Consider the following 17,507-nt stretch of genomic DNA (forward strand, 5'->3'; position numbering starts at 1 on the left):
TCTCATAAATGATGCATCTTACAACACATTATCTAGACCGTCCATTTTCAAGATTTTCATATGTTTATAGATCTCTTTAATTTCAACTATTAAAACTTTCTAATTAGATATGAAAACAGATTTTAAGATAATCTTAAGAAATTTTTACAACAAAATTACATGTTATGATAAAATTTGGAGATGCGCCTTAATTGGATTGTTTAAGGTTGCAACCTTATAAAGACCGCACCCGTAATATAATTGTAGGAATTAATCCATAGTTAAACTCTTGGAGGCCTACCTACCCACCTACTAATTTTGAAGTTTAATTCCAAACAACCCACCAACCAATTGCAGTTGAAATTTAATTTCAAGTTACTCCTAAAATCAATTTCCTCCTAATTGTATACTTAATTATGACCACAATTTTAAAAGAAAGGGGTTATAAAGTTTGGGTCGAATGCATAGTATGCCACAATTTTTTAAAAATATTTGGATCTATAAATCATATCTAAAAGAAAATTGTTCAAGGACGTATAACTATATTTATGTTGCCCGAGGTATAAAACATTCATTTTAAAGATGGGTGCAACTGCCGTTCCACATGAAAACATATGAAATTAATGGTCTAGATGGTTTCTTTATAAAGCTATTACTTATAATTTTAAAAATTTATTTATTTTTCTATATTCATGATCTCAAATTTTTTTTTTAAGAGGGGACTGTTTCTATATAGACTCATGGAAACCGTGTACATATCTAAATGTATTTTTCCTTTTTACAGTTTTCCACTTTTGTCTTTTTTTTTAGAGTTTTCTCACTTTTGTCTTTTTTTTTAGAGTTTTCCACTTTTGTCCATTATCATAATTCAGAATGGAAAATGCTCCCGCGGGAGCAATAAATGTTTTCACTCATGACATTATTAATTGTACATACACGGTAAGGTCTGCATCATGGGTAAAACAAAGCATACTGTGCACATACTCCATGGGGTGGATGTCCTATTCTTGAAATGATTTTTTGTTTCGATGGCCTATTCTTGAAAGGATTTTTTGTTTCAAATTACGGGTCCACCTAAGAATCAATTACCTTTTTTTAAAAAATTGAATTGTGAGTTCTTTAACATTTAGATCTCTCTTTTTAAAACTTTTTATACACATTAAAATTTGACTTTGGAGGAAAAGTATACGTAGAGACCATTTCTTTGGCACAAAAAGATCACCATCACTATTGTCCATAAAATTTCAAATTAAATGATTGTCATTGTGTAATATTTAGATATCTCTTTTAAAAACTTTTTATACATACTACAATTTGACTTTGTAGGAGAAAGGTAGACGAGGAAACCATTTTCTTTCCATGACACAAAGAGATCACTATCACTATTATCTATTAAATTTTAAATTGGGTGGTTGCCATGTGTCAATAACTTGACTTAGGAGTCAATGTTTTTTTTTTCAAACTTTGCGATAGACGCCAAATCATAATTTTACATCTAATGACTAAAAATAATTTATGAGAAAAAGTTTATATAAGGTTGCAACTTTGAAATATAAAATTAAAAATACACCTCAAAAATCCATCATAAAAGATTGTTTAGATATTGGAAAACCCTCTAATTGATCAGCTCGACATTAAGATGTATGAGTATGAAAAGAAAAAAAGATTTTGAGTCCGTCTATTTTCAAGATTTTTATGTATTTATAGATCTACTTGATTTGAATTATTTTTAGAGTTTAAAATTTTATAATTAGAGATGAAAATAGGTTCTCAAGCTATTCTCAAAAAATTTGATATCAAAATTACATTTATGATAAAACTTAGAGGTGCACCTTAATTGAATTGTTTAAGGGTGTAACCTTATACAAATCACACCCTAATTTATGATCTCGAAATTACTACTAAACGACATTTTATCCAAATAAGTAAATCTAAAGTGTGATCCCTAGGAAGCACCATAACACTTGCCAAATATATATATATATATATATATATATAAAGAGACAGATAAAGAGGCTCTAAATAATCAAATTCGAGCCTACCTCAAAATTTTCATTAGAAGAGGTTGTTTTGATGCCTAAATATCCTCAAATTGATCATCTAGACATCAAGATGCACGGACATGAGAACAAAAATGGATTTCAAGTTTTGGAAATAGTGTATTTTGTAACGCATTTTTGGACCATCAATTTTAAAGATTTTCATAGATATCTCAATCTACACTATTTTTGAAGCTTTAAACTTTATAAATAAATATGAAAATGAATTTTAAGGCTATCAAAAAAAATTCCAGTATCGAAACCACATTCTTCGATACTATTTGAATTCTTCGACACTATTTGAAAGTAGGCTCTAATTGGATTGTTTAGAGCCTAGGCTCTATAAAATATGTAGTAAAACTCTTCCCAACACCTATAGTCGAAAATGAATTGTGATCTCGCCTACCCTAATTACCATCCAAACTTCACGGCCACAGTTGTTTGGTCGTGTTCCAATTTTTATTTTTTTTTCTACAAATCCAAATTCCTTGAAATTTGGAATGTGTGTATGTCTTAGTGATGCGCACCTAATAAAAATATGAAAAAAATAATTCGTAAAATTTAAATTATCCAAAATACCCCTAAAATTTTGAGAGGGTATTTTGATCAATTTATATTGTATAAATTATTTTTTGAATGTATTTTGATCAATTTGTATTTGAGAAAAATTTATATAGAGCCGAGGCTCTAAATAATAAAATTTGAGCCTACCTCAAAAATTTCACTAGAAAAGATTGTTTGGTTGCCCAAATATTTTCATATTTGAGCATATCGACATCAAATTTCAAGTTATAGAAATAGTATATTTTGTAATGCATTTTTGGACTGTCAATTTTCAAAATTTTCATAGATATATCAATCTACATTATTTTTGGAGTTTTAAACTTTATAAATAAATATAAAAAAATATTTTTAACCTATCACAAAGATTTCCAATATTATTGCTCGACACTATTTTAAATTAGACTCTAATTTGATTGTTTAGAACCTAGACTCTATACAAACTGCACTCTTTATAGTTTATAAATTATTTGTTTATATTTTTATTAAATACATATCACTAAGATGTACACAACACACATTTCATTTAAGATCATTCTAATTAATAAAAATAAATAAAAATTAAAATACCACCAAACAAACAGTGATTAGATGGTGATGAAGGTTTACAAATTATTGTTCATTGGGGCGTTTTGTAGTATCTTTCATATTCGCCTAAAAGCGGATTAAATGGCAGGCGTCAAAAGAGGGCGGCGGGTGAAAGTCCCATCAATTTTGAATTTTCGAAAAAAATACATGTTATCGTTCCTTCACGACAAAATAAAGGGGGTTGGGAAACGATAGTGGGTGGGTGCCAACTGTCATGTTTGGTTAATCAAACCGACCAAGTGGGCTCTTTGCTTTCATTTTGAATCATTTATTTTATTCCTCATCTTCTACCCGTTATCCGCCTCACCGTTTTCCCTTTCCGACATAACGCATTCCGCCCCTCCGTAACAAAATAACGGACCTTCATATAACGCTCCAAGAAAAAAAATAAAAATAAAAATAATGGAGAGATGGGAATGAGACATAAGATAGAAGAAGAGAGAGAGATAAAAATTTTAGATAGTGAGAAAAAACAATCACCACACACCAATGTGCCTAATTTTCCTCTAAGTAAAAATAAAAAAAATAAAAGGCTAGGTTAAAGAGGACATTAATTCAGTTAACAAGGACATTATTGGTGTTCCCTCTCCTCATCTCCAAAACTTTTCTATGACTGTTGGAATGCAGGTCCAGCCTAAAGGTTGGGCTCGCGGCCGGCCGATATTCAGGAAACAAACGCCCCGATTTGTAACGGACGCCGCACGCGTTACAGAGCGTTCTTGGCCCCATAGGCCCCATCCGCCATTGAGGTGTCTTCTCCACCAAACAATGGCTGCACCTCCTCGCCGGAGCCTCTCTTTCCGGCCACTTCTTCGCCGGAAACCCTTTTCCCGGCGACCCTATTTCCTGCGGGGAGAGCGTCCACACTCGAGGTGCTGGCCTCGGCCGCTTGCTCCTCGGCCGCCTCCACGGCTTCTGCGGGCCGCTCTCCGCCTGCAACAACTCCACCGGCGGAAAGATGGGTTCGCCGGAACTTTGGGCTGAGTTCGGAGAGGGAGTAGTACCTTGTTGTTGTTGGGTTGTTTCTCTCTCTACCGCTTCTTCATCATATTCACAGAGCTGGGCCATTTCTTCGTTGGAGAAGTTCAGGATATTCTCTATACCGAAAGAACCTCCAACCCAATCCATATCTAAGACAATAGGATAAGCCATTTCCATTCTGATCTCTGAAAGGCACACTCAACTCATATGAAGTTTTTGCAGAGAGAAAGAAAGAAAAAAAAGAGAGAAGGGGATATGAAGTTTTTGCAGAGAGAAAAAAAGAATGAGAGAGAATGGGATATGAAGTTTTTGCAGAGAGAAGGGGAAATGTTCAGAGAGAGAGAGAGAGAGAGAGATGTTTTTGATGGGGGGAACAAAAGACGAAGAAAAAAAGAGGGCAAGATTTTGGTAAAGAAGGAGAGAGAAAGGATAAAAAGGCAAGAGAGGCAGGCAGGCAGCCTCCGCCCGTAAATTGAAAACCACAGATCGGTCGCAGCACCGCCGTTTCTGACTCCTCCAGCGAAAATTACTTCGACGATGCCACGCTCTTTAAGGAACCGTCGTTTCTGACTGGCCTTAAATTTACTAAAATGCCCATACCTCATAAAACCCCTTCAATTCCAAATATCCAAGTTGCCCCCGTGTGAAGACATATGCACCAAACAGGTAGGTCATTTTATTAATAAAGAAAGTGAGGACCTAACCTTTCCTTTCCTTATAACCTTCTCCGCAAGGGTCCATACCACATTTACTATGTGCATGTGCGCTAATGCTTTTATTTCTCGAAAGTGCCAAAAATTATTGTGTAAGTTGATTAGGATGCCAAAAGGACATCAACACTCTTAAACTTTTTATTACTTTTTTTTTTTTTTTCTAGGGATCTCACTTTCTCATTCTTATTAAATATTTTAAAATATATTAAATAATATAAAAATATACAGTAGGATTGACTCTAATGTCATCACAATCACCTTTAGCAATTAGCAATATATTACGTCACTTATTAATATTTAATTTTAATTTTACTCGATATATCAAATTTACATTATACTCTAATACGAACATTACCATTGTTATTATCATTGTCAGAATTTTTTTTCTAACTAATTAAAATCGGTTACACGAATCTTTATCTGTCATTCAACTATCGGAGCCTTTTTTTTCAACAAGCGAAAATGGCTGCCCAAATCCTCATATGTCGTTATAACATAAATTCCCGAAAATAATAATATCATGGCAAGTAAGGACAATGTCCTTGTTCCAAAGTTCCAACAACCAACATAGTTTCAATTATTTTTATAATTTCATAGCGAAGATCATCTACACTCGCAGCATTTGGTACTAGATTTTGTCATTGTAAAAAGAGCGAGGATAGATAAGGTCAATGTTCTTGAAGCACGCGAGGTTCCGTTAGGGATCCGTCATAGGCGTTGGGTACGGGGTCCCTACGGACCCGCCGCACGAGACGTGCGAACAACGCGTGTGCGGGCCTGCCTGTTAAGATATTTTTTGCCATATGGGGACCACTATTCCCATCCCATATTTTTGGTATGTTCACCCAATAAGTGTGTCAATTCCGTGTACCAAATTTGGTGACAATTACTTTTTATCAAAGATTATTATCCAAAAAGAGGAATAATCATATAGGTCCTCCTTTCACTAGTGTATGTAGGATCTTAAAAGATCACCATTAAATTAAAATTGATCATTTGTGGTCCTACACACATGAGTGAGGGAGGGTCATATAAGATCCTTACTCATCCAAAAAAAGGAAAAATTTATATAGAACAAGCTCTAACCAATCAATTTTGCGCCTACCTCAAAAATTTTACTAAAAGAGAATGTTTTAATGCCCAAATATCTTCAAATTGATCATCTTAAGATAAAAAAAAATGGACATGAAAAAAAAATGGATTTCAAGTTTTGGAAATAGTACATTTTATAACGTACTTTTAGACTATCAATTTTCAAGAATTTCAAGTTTTTATAGATTTGTCTATCGACACTATTTTTTAAGCTTTAAATTTTATAAATAATTATAAAAATATATTTTAAAGCTATCACAAAGATTTATAATATTGAAACTACATTTTTTGACACTATTTGAAGGTAGGCTCTAATTTGATTGTTTAGAGCCTTGGCTTTATACAAACCGTGTTAAGCCTATAGATATCTATATTGATATATATTGATATACATCATTATGAATATATATCTGTGTATCTATATTGGTATATATCTCTTAATAAGATTAGGTGTCAATAAAGATCTTAATATTAGTTAGTAATTATGAATAACTGTTGGTATCTATCCAGAAAATGTTACTCGTATTGTCAATAATTGTTGGGCTATTATTAGCCGTATATTTATACAGGTCATGTATAGTCTTGTATATTCTTAATTAAATTGTTGGGCTTTTACTAGCCATATATGTATACAGGTCTTGTATATTCTTAATTAATTAGTAAAGATAGAGTTGTTACTAACGGTATATTTTTACGGGTCTTGTATATTCTTAATTAATTAGTAGAGAGAGAGAGAGAGAGTTTTTTTTGCCGTATTATGAATTTTTAAGAATATGGTATCAAAGCCATAGACTCCTTAACCTCATATCTGAGGACCTCAGACTCAGATATAAGGTTGCTAGATTTAATTAGTAAAGACTTAGATACGAGGTTGTCGGATTTAATTAATAGAGAGAGAGTTCTCTGCAGTATTTCGAGTTTCTAATATCGTATCAAAGCCGTAGGCTCCTCAACCTCATATATGAGGTGTGAAATCAGATTTGAGGTTGCCGGATCTAAGCTCGGCTTCAGATTCGTTCCTTCCACGATCATCTCTCAAACGACTACATACATCTAGACCTCTTGGAGACCTCTTGAATCAGCTCTCCTCTTCTCCCATGGTTGAATCAATCACCACTCTCAGTTTAGTGAGAGAAACTCATAGATCAAGGAAGCACTGCTAAAGGCCTTCGAGTCGTGTTTCGACTATCTGCTGAATTTTGACTCCCTGCAAAATAACTTTTGTCTCTGTTCTGGTATATGTTCTGGACTGTGAGTTGCTAAATTTGTCTCGGACTGCAAGTTGCTGAATCTGTCTAAGATGCACAGTGAGTTCTGTTGGCTCTTCCAAGTGCCATTATGTGAAGTGCTATTCAGTGCTTCTTGTTCAAGCAAGAGACTATTGCTTCTATTGGTCACCCAGTCACGTGAAGAGGTGTCAATAACGATCTCAAAATCAGTTTGTAATTATCAATAACGATTGGTATATCTATTCAAAACTGTTACTAGCCGTATTATCAATAATTGTTGGTATCTATCTAGAACTATTGGTTTTTATCTAGAGCTGTTACTACCCAAATATTTATATGGGTCTTATATATTCTTAAGTAATTAACAAAAAGAGAGTTTTCTGCAGTATTTAGAGTTTATAATAAACCGCACCAAAAAACAGAAGAAGATTATTATCGGTTGGTAAGGAATTTTATTAGAAAGTTAATGGATGGAACTTATATTTCATTATTCGTCATAGAATAGATATGAATTTTTTTTATAAGAGTGTTTTTCTTAATCAATTTTTTAAAATCTTACTTTATTTAGATGATCATTAAAGCTTTTTTTTTCAACTATTTGGGATCGGTTATATGAATATTGGTTTGCTATTCTGCTGTATCAAATGCCATACTTTTAAGGAGTCCATAAGTTCTCATGTTTTTTTCTCACTACTTTCAACCATGTTCTTTTGAATTTAACTTTTGTCCTTTCTGAGCCTTCCATTAGAACCAACTCATACCTCCTAAGTCGTGCTATACTAGGTTTGTACTGCATATGGTCAGCCCACCTAATTAGATATAGAAATTTAAAGCATTTCTTAAGTGAGACCGCTAGTTTTTATAATTTTTAATTTTAAGATATATTTAAGGTTTTTAAAAATGTTAGTGTTCAAAAGCAATAAAATGATAGAATTTTGTTACTTTTTAGATAACCATGTTACTGATTAGAAAGTGATCTTTTATTTGAGTTTTTCATCAAATTTAATATTCAAAATTATCGTTGTCTAACGTAATTATTGAGATATTGAGAAAATGTATCAAGATAATATCAGTGATGCCTATATTATCTTGATAATTTCACTTTATTGTGATCCTATTCAATAAATTATTTGCCCTTGATTCATCAGCATAATCGGTTCGGCTATTAGGATTTATGAAATAAATATGATAAAAATTTTATGTTGACCACCAACCTAATATATCTGTCTTATTTTGACTTGGGACGGGCATATATCCCGCCCGCCATTTATCACGAGAAAATTAAAAAAAATTCAAATTATTAACCATAAATGTCACTAGGGTTCCTTTGCCCATTTAGGACTTTTGGGTTGGGTGCGAAAAGCAAATGTATGAGTGATCGGGAATCGTGGCCTCATTTAAATGTCTTTTAACCTTGCTTAGCCGCAAAACGTTGTTTATTTCCATATTTTTATGTCTCCACTCAAAAAGTGGGTGGAAATACTATAAACTTCCCATCTAATACTATAAACTTTGCCCTTTTAAGTTTGGGGTGGATTATTAAAAAATATGGGTTACCAAAATAGCCCGCTGTTTCGTTTTTGAAGTACGTGGGAATTGAATGATTAAGGGTTTTAGGGTTCCGAGCGTCTAGACTTTTCTAAGGGAAGACGTGTCCCGTACACGTGGCGATTTTCTATTGAATGTTATTACATGTGACCGTTCTCTCATTGGTCAGTTCTATGCGTCTCTCTCCGAACACTGCGTCTCAAAAGCGAATGCGAGACTTTGTAACGTGTGGAGAAAGGGCATTAGATAAAATTGCGTTCGCAGATGCACCTGTTCAGATTTGTCTCCCTCGAACATCCTTCTTATGAGAGAAGCTGTGTCCTTGAATTTCGCTAGACAATCTCAATTCGCATGAACATCGTGATTGCATGAGGACATGGGTTTTAGCTTAGGAGTGGATCAAGGAAAATTTTCAAGACCTTTAATTTTAATTTCATGGTAGATCATCTTTTTATTTTTATTTCAAGCAGCAAAAAAACGGTAGATCCTTTTTTTATTTTTCTTTCAAGTGGCATAAAAAAACTTTTTTCTTTCAAGCGGCACAAAAACGGTAGATTTTTTTTTTTTTTTTTTCTTTCAAGCATCATGAAAAAAACCTAAGTATTTTACCATATCCCTTCATCTCTTTTATTGATTTTTTGCCACAAAAACTAGCTCCAACAAATTATTTTATTCTATCTCAATCCAAAAGCCCCAATCTTATCTATCTCACGTTTAGTGATTTTTGGCCACAAAAATTAGTCCTAACAAATTATTTTATTTTAACTCAATTCAAAAGCGTTTTTAAAAAGTGCAAAATAGGGTTACAATGGCTTTTGGATTGAGATGAAATAAAACCATTTGTTGAAGTTAGTTGATGTGGCCAAAAGTGAATAAATGTGGGGGGAAGAGATGAGGGGGTGATAAAATATTTGAAGGTTTTTTTTATGCCGCTTGAAAGAAAGATAAAAAGAAGGTCTAATGTGAAATAAAATGGGGAATTAAAAGTCGGTGCATATTTTTCAATGGATTATCTTAAAATTTTTGGTAAAATATTTATTTAATTATTAGCATCATATTTTTCACTATTCTTAAGAGTTGCAAAATCATGAACGCAGTGTTTTAAAATCTAATAATTTTTTATTCAAAGTCGATTTGGATAGGAATCGGTCGTGAACAAATATGTTCCAAGATAATATGGGTCCCGGCTTGTTTCCCCAAGGACCCCCTTATATCCCCACCTCATAAATATGTATTTTAATTTTTATTTTAACTTATTTATTTTTTAATATTTTTTGGATCACAAAATTGGATCAATCTAGACCTAATTTGGATCGCCGATCAAGAGAGCCGATACGGGTGAACGATGTGCCCTACTTAATTTTGAAACAATGGATGAATGTAAAAAAAGAAAGAAATGCATTTAGAGTGATTTAAGATGTATAATATAGATATTTGAAAGAGAATCGCAATTGGATAAGGTTAAAAAAAAAGAAGAAGAGAGAATCACAATTTGACCTACCTTATTTAAACTTTTCCACTTAGAGATTAACTTCTTGACAAATAGCCTCCGAAGAATCGGTATTTGAAAAATCATTGATCCTGATCGAAATTGTCCAATGTAGATGAGAATCGTCCAAAGCGATCTGAATCCCACGATATATATTGAGATCTAAGAATTTTGATAAAAAAAACTTTTCCACTTAGAGATTAACATCTTGACAAATAGCCTTCGAAGAATCGGAATTTGAAAAATCATTGATCCGAATCGAAATTGTGCGAAGTAGATAAAAATGATTAACATCTTGACAAATAGCTTTCGAAAAATCGATATTTGAAAAATCATTGATCCGGATCGAAATTATCCGATATAGATGAGAATCGTCCAAAATCCCACAATATATTGAGATATAAGAATTTTGATTAAAAAATATGGTAGTGGCCCAACAAGGTGCACCCACATTGTTTCCCTAAGAATTTTGATAAAACATATGATAGTGGCCCCAACACGGCGTACACACATTGTTTCTCGTCATCATTGTGGTGGCACGTAGGTTGTGACCAAGAGCAACCCATCATCACCTCACCTCACCTCACCTCACCTCACCCACCGTCACCACTATCAAGGTTTCAAGTTAGCTTTAACGAGGTTATTGTATCCCGCAATCCTCCAATGTAGGAATAACTCGAGCAACCATTTTAAGTGTGAACGCATTTATTATACAAGTTTCATTTGGACTCCCTCCAACTAACGTCATTATGGAATTGTTTTAGCTTTTTTTTATCTCTTTAATTTGCTTTTCTACTCCATCCTACTGTTTTTTTTGAACAGCAATAAACATGATTGGATTAGGGCAATGTAAGATAATAAACATGTAATTTTTTTTATTTTTTTGAATTTTTCTATCTTTATTTTCTATTTTTTAGAGTTTTTTTATTTTTTATTTTTTTTAATGTCATGACATTGAAATTTACAAGGTTTTTATTTTTGTTATTAGACCTATGATATAGAAGCATTTTCTAATAAATTTTGAATCATGTTTATTATAGTATTGTAATTAATCATTATAGTTGATAACCATATTTTGTATTTTATTTATTAATTTATTTGTATTATAAATTTTATAATATATTATTTTTCTTATAGTTGTAAATAAGATTTTTTAAATTAAATGATGTTATAAGACATTTTGGAATTTTTTATTTATATAGTAAAATAATTACAAGATAAAAATAAAAAAATTCAATTTCAGTATATAATATTATAGTTAGTTATGTTGTAATAATTTTGGATGAATAAATCGAATTAATAAATATTTGTTACTTTAATGTGAAACAAATTTGAAACAAAAATTTGTCGATTTGACTGATTCTTTGATCTGATCCACCGATTCGACACGGGTATGGGTGAGATCGATTCAGGTCACCGATCCATTTTTTTAAATATTGTGAAGAACAATGGGTTTTTTTTGCATCAATTGAGGCATGCTATTCTAGTGACTATGCCTAAGGCAGAATCTAGACCTAAAATTTTGAGGGTGTTTTTGACGCTCACAATTTTTGGGAGTGAAAGAGTCTCCTACAAATTATAGAAGATTGCCCTTCCATCATTTCTTATGGAGTACCGGTGTTCCAAAAAGGGACCATGGTTTTGCAATAAAAGAAAAGCTACATGGAATGCCGAACGTCTATAAAGCGAAATCAAACGTGGAAGTAGGACTTTCAACACCAAAGAGGCATTGAATAACAACAGTAAACTTGAAATTTAAGATTTAAAACTGCATACTTTGAACTTCAAGTTTTTTTTTTTTTTTTGGTAATATTCAGGTAACTATCATAATATCTCTAATTCTTTCAAGAATTTTTAAAAGACAAAGTATAGAATAAGACTATTTACCATTGGTACAAGTTGGTCATAATTAATATTGATAATTGGATGTGAAATTAGGTGGCTACATTTATTCTATTGACAAAGCTTAAACTTCAAAAGAAAATTTCTTGACACATTCATGCTATCAAATTTCATATCGGACGGTTGTAAATAATTGTGACCATCTTGTATCAAAGGTAAATGATCTCATTATATATAATCTTTTTAAAAATACTTAATTTTTGTTAAAACTAGATCCATATCTATTTTCCCACACGTTACCTTTTATTTCCCAATATACTCTTCAAACATGGAATAACAATGGCTCTAATAGAACCATGATACTTCCTCTGGTCATGCCTTGTATGCTTCTCAATGCACCACAAGCATCATGACACTGCTAGCGTCGTGGTCATGCATCACAACACTAACAGTATGTTAGTATCATGAGGATCCTCAAGGCACCAAGGTACTTTAAGTGGGATCACCATCATGGTACTAATAGTACTGTGATGGCCTGTAACACATCCTAGAGCTATCACAGTTTTATTAGTGTTGGGTTTATGTGGTCTTTAAAGGCTTTATGAGAGCTTATATGGGCATTGTATAGTGAAATATAAATTCAATGGGAGTGTAGTCCTCTTGTAAAACATACTAGGCAAATGCAATTTGCCAATACTCCGACTAGGTTCGATGTGCTAAGTCAGTCGAGTTGGAAAAACCCAATGTACCTGGGTATATAGATATAACCGAGGAGGGTTTAGTAGGTTAGTCCTTGATGAGGTCGGAGTATGTAAGGGAGCCGATGAACTTTATGACCCTTATATGTGATAAATAGTCTATAGAGATAGGACTAAAACCTCATCGTAGTATCATCATACGACATGTACATAGATAGTCATATTGAGATAGTAATCCACTATTAAGGGTACATCGTGTACATATGCAAGAGATTATCTCTATGTACCTAGAGTCATGGTTGCATCATGGTCTGATAGATCATGATTTCTTTTTAAGGGAGGACTTGAAATCCACAGACTGAGATTACATCCCCTAGCCCATTGATTGATTTTAACGGTCCAATCGTGAGCTCCTATAGTAGACTGTGGGTCATGAGAACTGCCGGGTCAGTTTGAGAAAGCTAATGTAGATCGTGGTCCACATTTGAAGGTGGAGTGCTCCTATGCATTGATTAAATCCTAGACCTATTCAGATTTGATTTCCATCAAAATTAATTTAATTTAATTAATTTTATGTTATTTGATTTTTAAAATGTTTATTTGAATTTTTATGAATCTTTTGATATTTTAATTTTTTCATTTGGATTTATAAATCAAGATAAATTCATTTCTAAAGTTTTAAATAAACTAAGAGGTTTAAAAAATCTAAAAATCAATTTTTATTGTTTATAAAATATGTGGGACAATTGGGTGGGGCCTATGAGTGGTCACCAAAGGGTGGCACGCCTCACCCATAGGGGATTACATTTTTTTGCTAAATATTGTGTGAGGCATCTCATGCTAATTGGCTTTTTTTTTTTATGGAGAGAAGCTTACTTGCAATAAAGCAATGAAATATGTCGTTTTAAAAAATCTTGAGAATTAAGAAGGTTTGATTGAGAAATAAGGAATTGATATTTACTATTAGAAAAAGTAAAGAAATATTTTTCTTATTTAACTTATTTGATGAGAATATGTTTAGGATAGGGAATATAAGGTTCTAACACCTTCCTTAGACTTTTGATGGTGGATCTATGAAATAGATGACTCACTTATCTTACCCCACAAGTCTCCTTCGATCGACGGTCAAGATCTGCTCCTATAAGTTTATGGCAAAATCCTCCCTTGTCTCTACACATATTACTTACTCTCTCTTCTCTCTCTAAAATATAATATCTCTCTAGTCTCTCTAAGGGGCACGCCTCATATCGGTTATTTTTTTTTTCTCTCTCTCTCACACACACACACACACACATACAAACTATCCTAAGGGGGGCACGCCCAAGTTAGGCTAGATTAAGCTTGAATCTCTCTCATGGGTTCTAAATCAAACATATATTGTGTATTTTCTTTGTTAATGAAAAATGTGATTTTGAATGGCTTCAAGTTCTTGAGATCCTATTGTATTCTTTTGTTTTATTTTATTTGAAGTTGTTATATTGTGAAAGGATTTTTTGCGAGTGATCTAGATCATGCAGAAAAGAAAAGAATTAAAAAATAAAGAAAGAAAAAAATTATATACTCACGGCTAGATCACACAAGTTCTTCTTTTATTGATACCAGAGCTATTGGTATTTATTACCATTAGTGGTATTTTTTCTTTATTTGAGTCTACATCTTGCTTGGGAATGAGATATGACTGCCCACACTTTTTGTGGTCAAGTGATACACATTCCAAAGAATTATAGGAATATTCAAAACACCCAAAAGGCACTCTAGAATGGGTATTCTATGCTATGTTTGAAGCAGTGACATCAAGAAGATAATGAGATATTTTTCCAGTGCAAACTTTAATGATATTAGGTATATTTGAGAGGAGGATCTATCTGTAAAATTTCAGTGGGAGATCCTGAGGGAATTGAGAGTTATGAACTCATAAATGAAAAGTGGCAATTTTGATCCTGCAAAATCTAGGAACTGTCCCTTGAGTTCCATGAATTTTTCCCACAAATAATATGATTTTATTTTTAGCTGAAATTTGACTGCAGCTCATCAAATTGAGTCCACTTGAAAAAAAAAAAAGTTTCATGAAGAAACTCTTTGTGGTTTGAAAGATAGGATCGTTTTATTGAAGTGCGTGCGAGCGCTGTTTTCTACAACGAAAGCCGTTTCAATGACTTGGAAGTCATATTTTTATTTTTATTCTTAACAGAATGTTTTATAGCCATGTAGTGTGGTAAAAAAGATTCAGTAACATTTTATTTTATATTTTATATATTTCTTTGGTTATATTTTGGATATTTATTTTATGAATATATTGGAATGTATGGACATTAGGTGATAGGTGCTAATAAATTTGAAAGAGCTAGTTTATGAATACCTTGTGGTTTTGTGGTTCTTTGTGCTTGAGTATAAACTATTTAAAGTAGTGATATATATGGAGATGTAGTTTGATCAAGGACTACGATCCTAAGTACGAAACACGAGACATATGTGTGGCTTATTCAAATATGTAAGCACAAAGGGAGTGTTCTGATGGAACTCGGTCTCAGTGACCATCTTCCCAATAATGTCAAGTAATATGATGTGTTGCATGTGATGATGATCTCTTCATAAAGTCTCCATATTAGCTAAAAAGAAGTATTTTGTCAGGTTTTGATAACCATTCTTTAGTCATGTTTTACTTTGGATAAAATTGTAAGATGGTTTTTATGATTTGTTTTGTGGCTGTAAACATGACTTGGTAGGTAATTAAAGGTGAATGCGGTAAAATGATTTTTGAAGACTAAGCATGTATTTTAAAATTAAATTGTATGATTTGAGAAAAACATAAGTCTATGAATAAGGGTTTGAGAAAATCTCATAGTCTTGCAGGGTCCACTAAGTCTTTATAAAATATCATGTTAAACCGCCATACTATTATCTAACTATTGCTTATGAATGTATATATACTAAGTTAATAGCTTTTTGATTAAAGAAAAAAATATTGTATCTTGAAAGTATTTATAAACTTGTGAGAAAATTGTCATTTATTCATGCACTGGTTTTTAAATACCCATATGCCTTGACTCATATTTTTAGTTATTTAGAATCATCGATTACCTAAAACCTTGAACTATAGGAAAATTTATAAGAATGCCATCTTGCTAGGCTTCTTTGATACATGATGTGTTGATTAGATAACTTAGTTTGTATGGATTTGTTACAAAGAAGACTAGTGTGGTTGAACCTTTATGGTTCAGAAAGGTTTTGCATATTGCGAAACCAAAGGGCATTGAATTACTTATTGCATAAATACTTGCTATACTACATGATATAGGAATAAGAAAGCTAATAATGTATATGTTATATGTGCAATAATTGAGTGGGAGCTGCTACAATCCCACAATTCTTTTTAGCCGCTTGGATATTCATATATACATATACCATATCATAAAAGATTCATATGAACTCAATATTCTAGTGGGAGTACCTGTTTGTGTTTGACAGGTCAGCTAAAACAACATATTGTTGTTCATCCACGGAACTCGGATGCGTGACGCTAGTTGTATGGCTACAGAAGGGAGCAGCTTGATCGAAGAACTTATTTAAGCCTATGAAGATACGACCCCATGCGATGAGGGTATGTGATGATCTTCTACGACAACAGATCCATGTTTCGTGACGCGACATGAAAGATAAATTACGACCACGTTCAGGATGAGATCCGAGTAACAAAGAAAAAAAGGCGCTACCTCTATAATCCTTTATGAAAGGATTGATAACGAAAGCTATGATTAATATAATAAGAGAGAAAAAGTGAAAAATATTTGAGGGAAATATTGTAATTGGGGGAATGAGAATGTGAGGAAGAGAGATTGTAAGGCCTCCAAAGGCCTAGTGGAAGAAGTTGGGTTTACGTGGCTTTTAAAGTCCTTATGAGAGCTTACATGAGTATTACATATAGTAAACATAAACTCAGTGGGAATGTGGTCTTTTTGTGGATCATACTAGGTAAAAACCCAAGGTACCTAGGCATAGAGATATAACTGAGGAGGATTTAGTGGGTTAATCCTTGATGAGGTCGAAGTATGCCAGGATGAGAGTCGAGGGACTTTGTGACCTTTGTGTATGATAAATAGTCTGTACAGACAAGACTAAAACCTCATCGTTGTATCATCACACGATATGTACGTAGATAACTGTACTGAGATACTAATCCACCATTGAAGGTGAAACGTGTACATGTGCAAGAGATTACCCCTATGCAAATCATGGTTGCATCATGCTCTGGGGGATCATGGTTTGTCTTTAGGAGAGAACTTGAAATCCATTGACTAGGATTACGTCCCCTAGCCCATTGATTGACTTTGATGGTTTAATCATGAGCCCCTATAGTGGACTGTGGGTCATGGGAACTACTAGGTCATTTTGAGAAAGCTAGTATGGATCGTGATCCACAGTTGAAGGTGGAGTACTCCTATGCATTGATTAAATCCTAAACATATTCGGAGCCGATTCCTATCAAAATTAATTTAATTTAATTAATTTTATGTTATTTGATTTTTGGAATTTTTATTTGAATTTTTATGAATCTTCTGAAATTTTAATTGTCATTTGAATTTACAAATCAAGAGAAATTCATTTCTAAAGTTTTAAATAAACTAAGAGGTCTGAAAATTTTAAAAATCAATTTTTATTGTTTCTAAAATATGTGGGACCCTCCATAATCATTGGAGGCCAATTTAAATCACATGAGACAATTGGGTGGCGCTAATGAGTGACCACCA

Source organism: Amborella trichopoda, chromosome 11 (assembly GCF_054954075.1).
Source record: "Amborella trichopoda isolate Santa Cruz 75 chromosome 11, AtrichopodaSantaCruz75HAP2 v2.0, whole genome shotgun sequence".
Lineage (NCBI taxonomy): Eukaryota > Viridiplantae > Streptophyta > Magnoliopsida > Amborellales > Amborellaceae > Amborella > Amborella trichopoda.